The sequence below is a fragment of the Carya illinoinensis genome, chromosome 5 (genome assembly GCF_018687715.1).
Source record: "Carya illinoinensis cultivar Pawnee chromosome 5, C.illinoinensisPawnee_v1, whole genome shotgun sequence".
In the NCBI taxonomy this organism is placed as follows: Eukaryota; Viridiplantae; Streptophyta; class Magnoliopsida; order Fagales; family Juglandaceae; genus Carya; species Carya illinoinensis.
In genome coordinates this window covers 44,181,713-44,192,838 of record NC_056756.1, presented here as the reverse complement: position 1 = coordinate 44,192,838, position 11,126 = coordinate 44,181,713, and the positions used below count along the sequence as shown (strand labels likewise).

General features: G+C 38.7%; 1 long non-coding RNA gene across 1 annotated transcript; it reads right to left on the bottom strand.

The window, feature by feature from the left end:
• Positions 1–365: 365 nt before the first annotated feature.
• Positions 366–2,269, bottom strand: LOC122308848. The gene is made up of 3 exons (XR_006242258.1): positions 2,041–2,269; positions 1,693–1,958; positions 366–1,547 (listed from the first exon to the last, which is right to left on the bottom strand). It is a non-coding gene; the product is annotated as an uncharacterized LOC122308848 (long non-coding RNA).
• Between the last annotated feature and the right edge of the window lie 8,857 nt (positions 2,270–11,126).

Here is an 11,126-nt window from a genome sequence, read left to right as displayed (position 1 = left end):
AGGATAGCAAAATGCAAAAAAGGAGAGAAGATGGAAATTGACAACACTTAATAAACCGTATTGAATTTATGTTTAGTTGAAGTCTTTGAACTTGATTATTGAAAATTTAGAATAGAGATATATATGTATAGAAAATTGGAAAATCAAGCAATAACTTCAAAATCATGTGTCTCATACCAACGGAAAGCAAATGTTAATGCTCGTAGGGATAAATGCTCTTAGAGTTACAATGGCCGTTAGCTTTATGGTCAATGATTATAGTGAAAAGCAAGTTCATCTACTTTCTTTGAAAGAAATATGGAAAAGTTTAATATGATGTGGACTGGACATGATATTTATGTAAGTGGAGTAGGATAATTAATTAATTAAGATCAATATTCATATTCTTTATTTTATTATATGATCTCTCAACATATGCTGACTTTAGTAACATAAAGTATTCTTTATTTAATAAAATCAGTCTTTCCTGTGCATTGCACATGTTGAAGACTAATGAGTACATCTTATGGTTGAGACCCCATGCCTCTAAATTTAATCCACTGCCCTGCCCCATTCACATCAGTAGCAGTTTTTTCAACCAAAACAAGTGCAATTCCAATAATCACTCGGAATTCATGTTAAATCATCGTAAGCAAATTGAATTCCATATTTATGTACTATTATTTTCCACAAAAAATAAAAAATTAATCTTGGAAGAGTAACACTTTGCCCTCGTGGTCTAGTTATGAAATGATCAAGCACATGTTGCAGTGATTGCCATAGATTCAGCCATGGGACTTGTGGTAGTAATTTCATCGGTACTGATAGACTTTCTGTCCACTTTGACAAGAAAATCATTGAAGCACTGGTCCAAGGTTATGAAAGTTTCATCAGGGTAGAGAATGCTCCATGCTTTCATTCTGATCACAGCTCTACTTCTGTCACGTGCTCAACAACCAAAAAGGACAGAGATGTTGGTTCACATGCTCGACTACCAATTCACGGGAAATTCTCCTCCAAAATACCTTTACAGCAACACCCATCCACTCTCTCAACCACAATGTCAACTTGCATGCGTGGGCCTACAAAATAAAATAAAAAAATATGATAGTGACGTAATTGAAATAAATTCTTATCACAAAACGTGTGCTTGTGCTTATCTCATCGGACAGGATGTGTTATAGCACCAAGCACCAAAGCCACCTCCGTGGACAAGGACAAAATAGTTAGTGAAGAGTGGGGTCATCTCCATGACTTTCCTCACTTTTATTTTATTTTATGTTTTTTTTTCTTTAGTTCCCAGTTGTCTTCACGAAGCCGCTGGATTTGCTGGTCTTTCACGCTGGAAACAGCATGAGATGGAGGGTATCAGCGAGCCGTCGTGACCCACTCGTACGATACGTAGAGAGGGGATGCTTTGCCTGGGCTCAGAAGACAGAAACGGAGATTCCCTTCCAGTCGGCGACGATCTGGTGCATCGTGGTTACGTCGTGCGAGTACATGGTCTCATAGAGGGCGAGAACCACCCTTTGATTACTGAAATCGGTTTCCTCCAGTTCGTCGAGTCCCTGTCAAGCATCAGAAAAGATTATGCAGAAAATTTAGGAGATAATAAAGAAATTAAAATCACAGAGAGTGGAGGAATCGATTTTGGTGAAGCTGCTTCTCAGTTCTCTCGTTAGAAACCATAGAGAGAAATTCAAATCAGAGTACATGGTCTCATAGAGGGCGAGAACCACCCTTTGATTATTGAAATCGGTTTCCTCCAGTTCGTCGAGTCCCTACCAAGCATCAGAAAAGATTATGCAGGAAATTTAGGAGATAATAAAGAAATTAAAATCACAGAGAGTGGAGGAATCGATTTTGGTGGAGCTGCTTCTCAGTTCTCTCGTTAGAAACCATCGATTTCAGCACTTCATTGCTTGTTGTTTGCAGAGGGAGTGGATCTTGAGGCTTTGGCAAAGAGCTGGGTTCGTGAGCTTCAGAGAGAGAGAGAGAGAGGTTCAGAAAGAAAAAAGTAGAAAGAAAAAAGTAAGCAAAAAGACATGGAGTTGAAATTACCACGATCTTCAAGCCAATCGAAGTGATATTTTCCTTCTTCTGCAAACAAAAATCACAGATCATCAAATTCATAAACAAAATAATAAATAAATTCAAAAACGGAGAGAGAGAGAATAGAGGATGGGTCTGAGTTTAGAGAGAGAACTTGGGAGGAATACGAAGACGAGAATGAAAGATTTGTGTGGTCTGAAATTCTTTTGAATGACACAATCCCACTAAAGACCAAAACAGAAATAAAAGCAAACTGTCCGTAATTTTGGAATGAAGTTAAGGGTAAAATTGAAAATAAAAATATTAGACGAAAATACTGTAGCTCAAGCTATTGGCACTTATTAATATTAAGATATATCTGTAATTCTGAATGTGAATGTGTAGCTGTCTAGCTAGGTATTCGAAGCTCCTAAGCAACCACTTTGCTTAACGTTTTCTCGGCAAATTATTGAGAAGAAACAACTTGCAGCCATATATAATAGACATCTCATTTTCAAGTTGAAAGTCTGTTCACATGCCTGGATTCCAAAGTCTAAGACGTTGTTTGCAATCATTAACTTTGTCAAACTCTCATAAATTATGATAAATAATTAATCTTTTTAAATTTTAAAATAAAAATTATATTAAAAAATTATAATATTTTATTTTAATTTTAAATTTTTATCCCGCCTCATCTTATTTGTAACCAAACGAAAATAAAGCAGTAAACTCGAAGAGACGTCCTAGTCACGAGTTGCTATTTATATTAATTTGGTCGTCATTATCGAGATGGATCAATTGGGGGAGCACCATATCGCCATTAATATTACTTACCGATGTAGCTAATGATTTCAATATATTAGTAAGGCATGTTAGGCTCACATGCTCATCGGTGAATGCTTGGAAAATAAGATGAGATGAAAAATTTATAAATAATAATAAAATAATTTTTAAATAGTAGTAGAATTATTTGAATTATGATATTGTTAAGAAGGAAGGAAGAAGAAGAAATATTGATCTGAATTGATTCATTTCGTATTAAGCTTTACATATAAATAGTTGTACAATGTGCTTATGTAAGGAAATTATACAGAAAAGGAAAGTGGACTAATTGAAATGAAATCCTAAAATTAAGCTAATTACAAAAATCGTGCTAGACGTGATTTTGTGCATGGATGGTAAGATAGCTGTCAATACTCCCCCTCAAGTTGGCGCATAGAGATACTGATTGTCACAATGGAGAGTGAAAGGCTCGGGATGTGGAACACCAAGGTCAGTGAGAATCTGTTTTAACCAAGTAAGTTCACAGGTGGTGACGGCCATAGCAAGATACTCAGCTTCAGTGGAAGAGCGAGAGACTGTATTCTGTTTCTTGGTGCGCCATGAGATCGGACTGGTGCCTAACTAAATAAAATAACCAATGGTGGAACGGCGAGTGATGGGGCAGCTGGCCCAATCAGAGTCTGTATAAGCTGAAACATGGATACTGTTGGATGAAGGAAAGAAGATACCCTAACCCGGACAGCCTTTGATGTAGCACTACAAGAAAAAGCAGCTTTTGCTGCCAAAAACTGAAGGGGCGAGTAAATTTGAGCCGCAACAGTCCATAATTTTTGGAGCCGCGTTTTTGTAGTGGCGCACGCGGAATTCGCCGTCATATATATTTTTTGCAGCAACAATACATATTTTGCGGCGACTTTCTCTCTTCACAAATAATAAAACAGAGTAAAGGCCTAAAATGGCTTTAAATTTTTCCGTGCGGCGATAAAACTACAGAACTATCACTCTATTTTTCTCCCCGCGGTAAACTACAGAAACCCAAAGGCGCCGATACTCTCTCTATATCTTCCACCCATTTTTCCTACAGCTATTGTGAGCCTCCACCACAAATAAATCACTAGCCGTGCCTAGCCACCCTGCCTTCACCACGGAAACTTGGTAAAATCCCCTTCGTCAGTCCATGACGGCCTTCACGTCGAAAATGGTTTGAGAAAACAACGACGTCGTGTGCCGCACGCCGTCGCCTCCTCGCCTAGCCGGTAAGTCTCCTCCATCTCGCTTACACTCAATTCACCGTCCGTCTCTCTCTTTCTCTCTCTAACTTTCACTTAGTCCCTCTCTCTCTATAGGTTGCCCAATCGTGTCCCACCGTCGTGCACGACTTCTCCACTCAGTCCCTATTTCAGCAAGCTATCTCCTCTCCTTTCAAACTGTGTGGTATTTCTCTCCTTCATTCCGTGTCTATCTCTTTCTGTTTTGGGTATATGCATTTATCTAGTTTTTTTTTTTTTTTTTGTGTTCATTTGCAAGTGAAAGGTAAAGTCATTTACATAAAAATATTCAGATAGTAGTTTAAATGGATTGCGAATCTGTTAGAAATTGCTGTGCCTTATCTACATTAGAAACTTTTTGATGCTGAAGGATGGGTTTTGATCAGTTTTTAGATGCTAATTTATAATTAATTTGAAGTTTTGGGAGGTTTGGCGAATGTTGTTTTGGGTGACCAACCAATAGTTAATTTAGTCAATGCTCTATGCCGTATTTCTTAGATGCTTCTCACAACTTTCGTGGTTGCTATGTTTTGACCGCAACCCCAAACAATGACATATATATAGCTATATTAAAATGTGGAATCAGCAACTTTAAGTACTGATTCCAGAGCATGAAAACTAGGAGTGTAAAAAAAAACCGGCAAACCGGAAAACCGGCCCGGACCAAACCGGACCGGACCGGTTGTGCCGGTTTTGGAACGGTTCGGTCCGGAACCGGTTTTCATAAATGAAAAACCGGCCGGAACCGGTCCGGTTTTGGTTTCGATTAGTTTTGGACCGGACCGGACCGGACCGGTACTATTTATATATTAATATTATATATAATATATTTTATATTATATATAATTTTTAATCACAAAAAAAATAATCACATATATACTAATACTAATATTCTAATATAGATTATAGTTATACTCATACTAATATAATTATACTAAATCATCAAAACTAACACTAACATATAGCTATACTAATAGTCTAATATTAATACTATTATATTGTCTAATATATTATATAACTATAACTAATACTAATATATATATACTAATACTAATCGTCTAATATAGGATTATAACAAATTTTTTTTTTTACACTAGATTTCTTATTTTAGTATTTGTTTTATAGCAGTTTTTTATATAGCGAATTTTGTTTATATAACAGATTTTTTTTATAAAGCAGATTTTTTATATCAGAATTTTTTACATAGCAGATTTTTTTTTTTATAAACCAAATTTTTGATAGCAGATTTTTTTTTGCAAAGCAAATTTTTGTAAATGGTAAACAGAATTTTTTAAATCAGTTTTTTCTTTTAAACAGAATTTTTATAAAAAATTTTTATTTTATTAAAACCGGACCAAACCGGACCGGAAACCGGTAAAACCGGAATACCGGTTTAGGAGGAAAATCGGTGCGTAATCGGTTTTGAAAAATGCAAAACCGGTGCCTACCGGTTCGGTCCTAGATTTTGTACAAAACCGGACCGAACCGGACCGGTTACACCCCTAATGAAAACCATAATCTAGATCCCAAATGAAATTTGTACCCTCATCTCCACACGTTTCATGGTCATACACAAGAGAAATAAATAATTAGCTCATCACAAACGGTCAAAGTTGATAATTTACATTGACCAAAAGTACCAGGAACCTAGCTGGTATGTTGTAAACATATCCGTGTGTTTCATCCTACCTTTCAAACATCACATGGATTTGCCTTTTTTTTTTTCTTTTTTTTTTCGCCTAGCAAGTGTTTAACATTTTCCACTCAAATTGCCTAGGTTTCACATATTGCATGCGTTACCAACTTATATTCTAGTCTAAACTTGGTGTTGAATAATAAATGAAAATAGGTAATGTAGCACAGTTTTATTAATTGAATCTTTACATGTGGTGTTCGTTTTAATTTTTATTAGTGTAATATGCCGATGTTGGAATTTTTTGATGCACCAATGAGCCTGCTGGATGCTACATATATGGATTCACTCCCAGGTTTAAATTAATGTATAGCCATGTGGATGCACAATTCCAATGACCCGCAATTATTTTTCATGTGTTTAGTCGCAGTAGATGTTTTTAGGAATTTAAGCAATTGCATGACAATTAGAAACCTGCTAAGATGTATGATGTGAAAGTTAATGAAATGTTCACATTCAAGCTTATTCGTATGAAAACTGGATGGCAATGTACAAGTGCTTAGATGGTAAAATATATGGTGTTTGATTTATATTAAATCTAAAACAAAAGTCCTCAAATACAGGTTTGGTAGAGTTTAAAAATGAGAGGAATTTCAAAGATAAGTCTAATTTGCTATTGGGAAAGATTCAATAGCAAACCTGGTTACGTACATAGCTACTCTTTATAGTTCTTTCTTCTTGATCTTATTAATTTTTTCCTGAGTTAGTGCAGTGTAATTCAGCTTAATATAATTAGATCCTGTTACCACCAAGATGTTAAGAAATTAATAAACACTGCAAAGTATTGCAAAAATTAGTTGTTAAGGTCCTTTCTGTATCTATGTTTCTTTAATTCCATGATTTATATAAAGAATCATCTTCATGCATGGAATGAGAACCTGTTATTAAATTTCTAAATAGACTTGAGGTACCAATATATGCTAATATATGCTATTTCCCTAGCTCTTATTAACTATAATATTGCTCCAAGCTTGTAATTTATTTTTGGCAAATTCCTGAGTCACACGGCCTGCTGATCATCATCGACCCAGCTAGGTAGCTATAAGGCGTTGATCAACATTGAGTGCGTACTGCTATTGGGTTCAATTAAATTAGGTGCATCTTTTCATGTCTAATTTTCTGATCAGCATATTAATGTTATTGAAATGATCATGTTGTGTCTCGATCAGCAATTTTTGATGATTGGTCATTCATTCATGAAACATATACTGGGTAGCTAGATTGGCAAAGAATCAATATTTTAAACATTTAAGTTATGATTGGTGGAGAACCAAAATGGACAAGATGATATACAGGGGAATTGCGATAGAGGTGATTTCAATTAATTGCATATATAATAAATTGATTTGCAAACATACCTGGGTTCAAAACGTGAGCTGTCAAATAACGTTAACATTGCTGCAAAGCATTCCAAAAATAATAATTTGCTCAACTATAGATCTTGTAGTGGCAGCAAAAACAGGGGAAATATTGTGCATGCACAGCATTCCAAAAACCCATAAATTTGCTAAACTATTGGTACTATCCAGCGTTTGGAAAACCCATAGATCTAATTCTGCGACTGGGTTTCTTCATTTATTCACCGCATATCCAACCCAGCAATTGTAAATTTTAGAAAGAAGTGGTTTTAGCATTTCCTGCGCCGTAAACCTCACCGCATGTAGAATCTCTAAAATTACGGCGTCTAGCAATTCACCGTATGAAGAGTCTGAACTTATGGCGTATACGAAGACACCGCAAATGAGAACTCTCTTTCTTACCGCCAGCCCCAAAATCGTCGTAGGAAGAGTTTGAAATTGCGGTGTCTATGAATTCACTGCAAATGGAAACAAAGTTTCTTGCTGCCAGCTCTAAAATCGCCGAATATCTAGATTTTACGGGGTTGCAAAATCGCCGTCAATGACCCAAATTTGCGACGTCTCCTCACCGTAATTGCCCTTCAGACCAATCTGTGAGAGATCGTTACTAGCAACCAGTATGTCATCGACGAAAACAAGAACAAGAACAATGCTGGTGGAAGTGGTGAGAGTGAACAAAGAATGATCTGCTTGAGATGAATGAAAACCTGCATCAAGAAGCACAGAGGTTAGTTAAAAAAATCAGTTTCGGGAAGCTTGTTTGAGGCCATAGAGGGATTTACGGAGGCGACAAACACAAGTCTCCCCCTTAGGACAATATCCGAGTGGTGGGGTCATGTAGACTTCTTCGTCAAGGTCGCCATGCAAGAAGGCATTATTGACGTCGAGCTGATGAATAATCCAATTTTTGGTGGCTGCGACGGCCAATAAGCAGTGGATCGTGGTCATTTTGGCGACCGGGGCAAAGGTCTTATGGTAGTCCAGGCCTTCAATCTGATTGTATCCTTTGGCAACGAGCCGAGCTTTGTATCTCTTGATAGATCCGTCAGCTTTGAGTTTAGTTTTGAAAACCCATTTGCACCCAATGAGTTTCTTACCAGGGGGAGAGGCTCAAGAGTCCAGGTGGAATTGGCCTCTAGAGCACGAAGCTCAGCTGTCATGGCCTCACGCCAGTGAGGATGGCGGATGGCAGTGGTATAGCAAGAAGGTTCAATACATGAGGTAAGAGCAGTCAAATAAGTAATATGTGAGGGAGAAAAACGGGAATATGAAAGAAAAGTAGACAAAGGATGAGCAGTACCTGAAGCCGGTGAAGCAGGCGTAGATGCGGTGGGCTCCGTGTGTAAGGTGGGACAAATTTAGTCGTGAAGATAGGAAGGTCGAGTAATAGTTCGGCGAGGGCAAGGAGCCGGGGGAGAGGGGCTAGGTAAGGACACAGGAATCGGAGAATCAGGAGGGACAAGAGAGTCAGAAGAGGCCGGAGGATCAAGAGTCAGGATAGAGTCAGGGATGGGAAGAGGAATGATAGGAGCGGGAAGAGATGGAAGGTCAGGAAGGTCTTGGAAAGGAAATATGTGTTCGTGAAAGGTGACATCTCGGGAATAGAAGATGGTCTGAGTTTGGAGATTATATAGTTAGTAGGCTTTATGCATGCTTGGATAGCTAAGGAAGACACATTTAATGGCACGAGGAGAAAATTTGTCGCAGTGAGCTCGAAGGGTGTGTGCATAACAAAGACAACCGAAAACACGAAGATGATTATAGTCGGGAATTTTATTGAATAGAATTTCAAAAGGGGATTTATTGTTGAGAATACGGCTAGGGGTGCGATTGATGAGGCAGGCTGCGGTGAGGACACAATCACCCCAATAAGAGAGAGGTAAGTGTGCTTGAAAACGAAAACTACGAGCAACATTAAGAAGGTGTCGGTGTTTACACTCCGCAACACCATTTTGTTGGGGAGTTTCGACATAAGTATGTTCATGAATGATGCCATGTGTGTGTAGGTAGGTTTGAAATTGATGAGAAATAAATTCTTGTCCATTATCAGTTCTAATAATTTTGACAGTAGTGTTAAACTGGTTTTGGACAAGGGAAAAAAATGCGTTAAATGAGTGTATGCCTCAGATTTAAAACGCATAAGATAAATCCATGTGGTGCGAGAAAAATCGTCAACAATGGTGAGAAAATAATGAGCGCCACATAATGAGGCTGTGTGATAACCACCCCAAATATCACAAAAAATGCAATTAAAACGAGAATCATTTTTATTTGCATAATTAGAAAAAGATAATCTTGTGTGTTTAGAACGAGCACAAACATCACATTCAGAAAGAGTACAAGGAGAATTAAAAATATTGGGAATAGTAAAATTAGAGGGATGACCTAGACGTTGATGCCATAAGGTCTTATTTGCAGGAGACGGAGCAGCAAAAATGACGGGAGAGGTAGGTCGATACACATAGAGCCCATTGCATAAATCACTCGTTCCAATCAGCTTCATCGATAGAGAGTCCTGAAATAAACAAGAATTAGAGGAAAAAGTTACAAGGCAAGAATTATGAAGGCAATTTGGAAAACCGAAAGTAAATTGAAGGAGAAAAGGGGAACATAAAAAACATTTTGTAATATGAGGGAAGGGGAGAGTCGGCAAGAACCCAGCCCTTCGGCTGGAATATCTTGGCCGTTTGGGAGCCGAATGTGATGGGCAGTAGCAAGAGGCTGGAAATCGGAAAGGGCTTCACGTTGGTGGCAGATGTGGTGGCTTGCACCGTTGTCTACCACCCAATGGAGGTGCCGATTGAAGCTGAAATCAGAGGGGGAGAAGAGATTACCAGCAAAGGAAGCAGGGGATGGGTCGATCGGTGTGGCCGACGGTGCTAGGAGGTTGAGCAGCTTCTGATAGAGCTCCGAAGGAAGGGAAACCAGATTTGCAGTGGAGGAAGAGGAGAGGCCAACGGTATTTGCAGTGGATGGAGGTGGGCCAAGGATGGATGATTTCGGTTTGGTGGTGCGAGGCTCTCAGCCTGGAGGGTATCCGATGATGGTCCAGCAACGGTCACGGGTGTGGCCATCTTTGCCGCATGCAGTGCATTTCAGAGGAGGTCTTGGGCGGGCTGAGGTGCGGATAGACATTGCCATGGTTTCGGAAGAAGTGGGTTGAAGGTGGAGGAGCGCCGTTGTTGCTCTTCTTGAAACAGAATGGAAAAGACTTTGCCGAGAGAGGGAAGCGGGTCCATGGCCAGAATTTGGGTGCGAAGATGAGCAAAGGAGTCGTTGAGTCCAAAAAGAAATTGGAAAACTTGTTCATCATCAGCCTGTCGTTACATTTCTTTGAGGTCAGTGGTAGTTTGTAGGTGACTAAGTTCATCCCATAGCTGTTTTATTTGGTTGAAATAATCATGAACATAGTTGGTGGATTGGTGCAGGGAGGAGAGAGCTCGTTTGAGGTGGTATATACGGGCATTGTTGCCATGGCAAAAACGAGAAGAAAGGTCAAGCCAAACAGCACGGGGATCGGTATGATATTCAAGGGAATTGGCAAGGGAATGGCTGATGGAGTTGAGGATCCAGGTAAGGACCATATCCTTGGTTTGGTTCCACTTAGTATATTCGGGTTTGGTGGGTTCAGGAGGGATGAGAGTGCCATCGATAAAGCCAAGTTTATTCTTGGCATTGAGGGCTCGGGTCATAGCCTTTTGCCATTTGGGGTAGTTGTCTCCTGTGAGAAGGTTATTGACTAGAATTAAGCTAGGAGAATCAGAGGGATGAAGAAGATAAGAGGAGGGAATGGGTGGGGTGTGGGTCTCGGCCATGACAAAAAAAAAAGACTGGATCATTTCTTTAGGCTGATACCATGTTAAGAAGGAAGGAAGAAGGAGAAATATTGATCTGAATTGATTCATTTCATATTAAGCTTTACATATAAATAGTTGTACAATGTGCTTATGTAATGAAATTATACAGAAAAGGAAAGTGGACTAATTGAAATGAAGTCCTAAAATTAAGCTAATT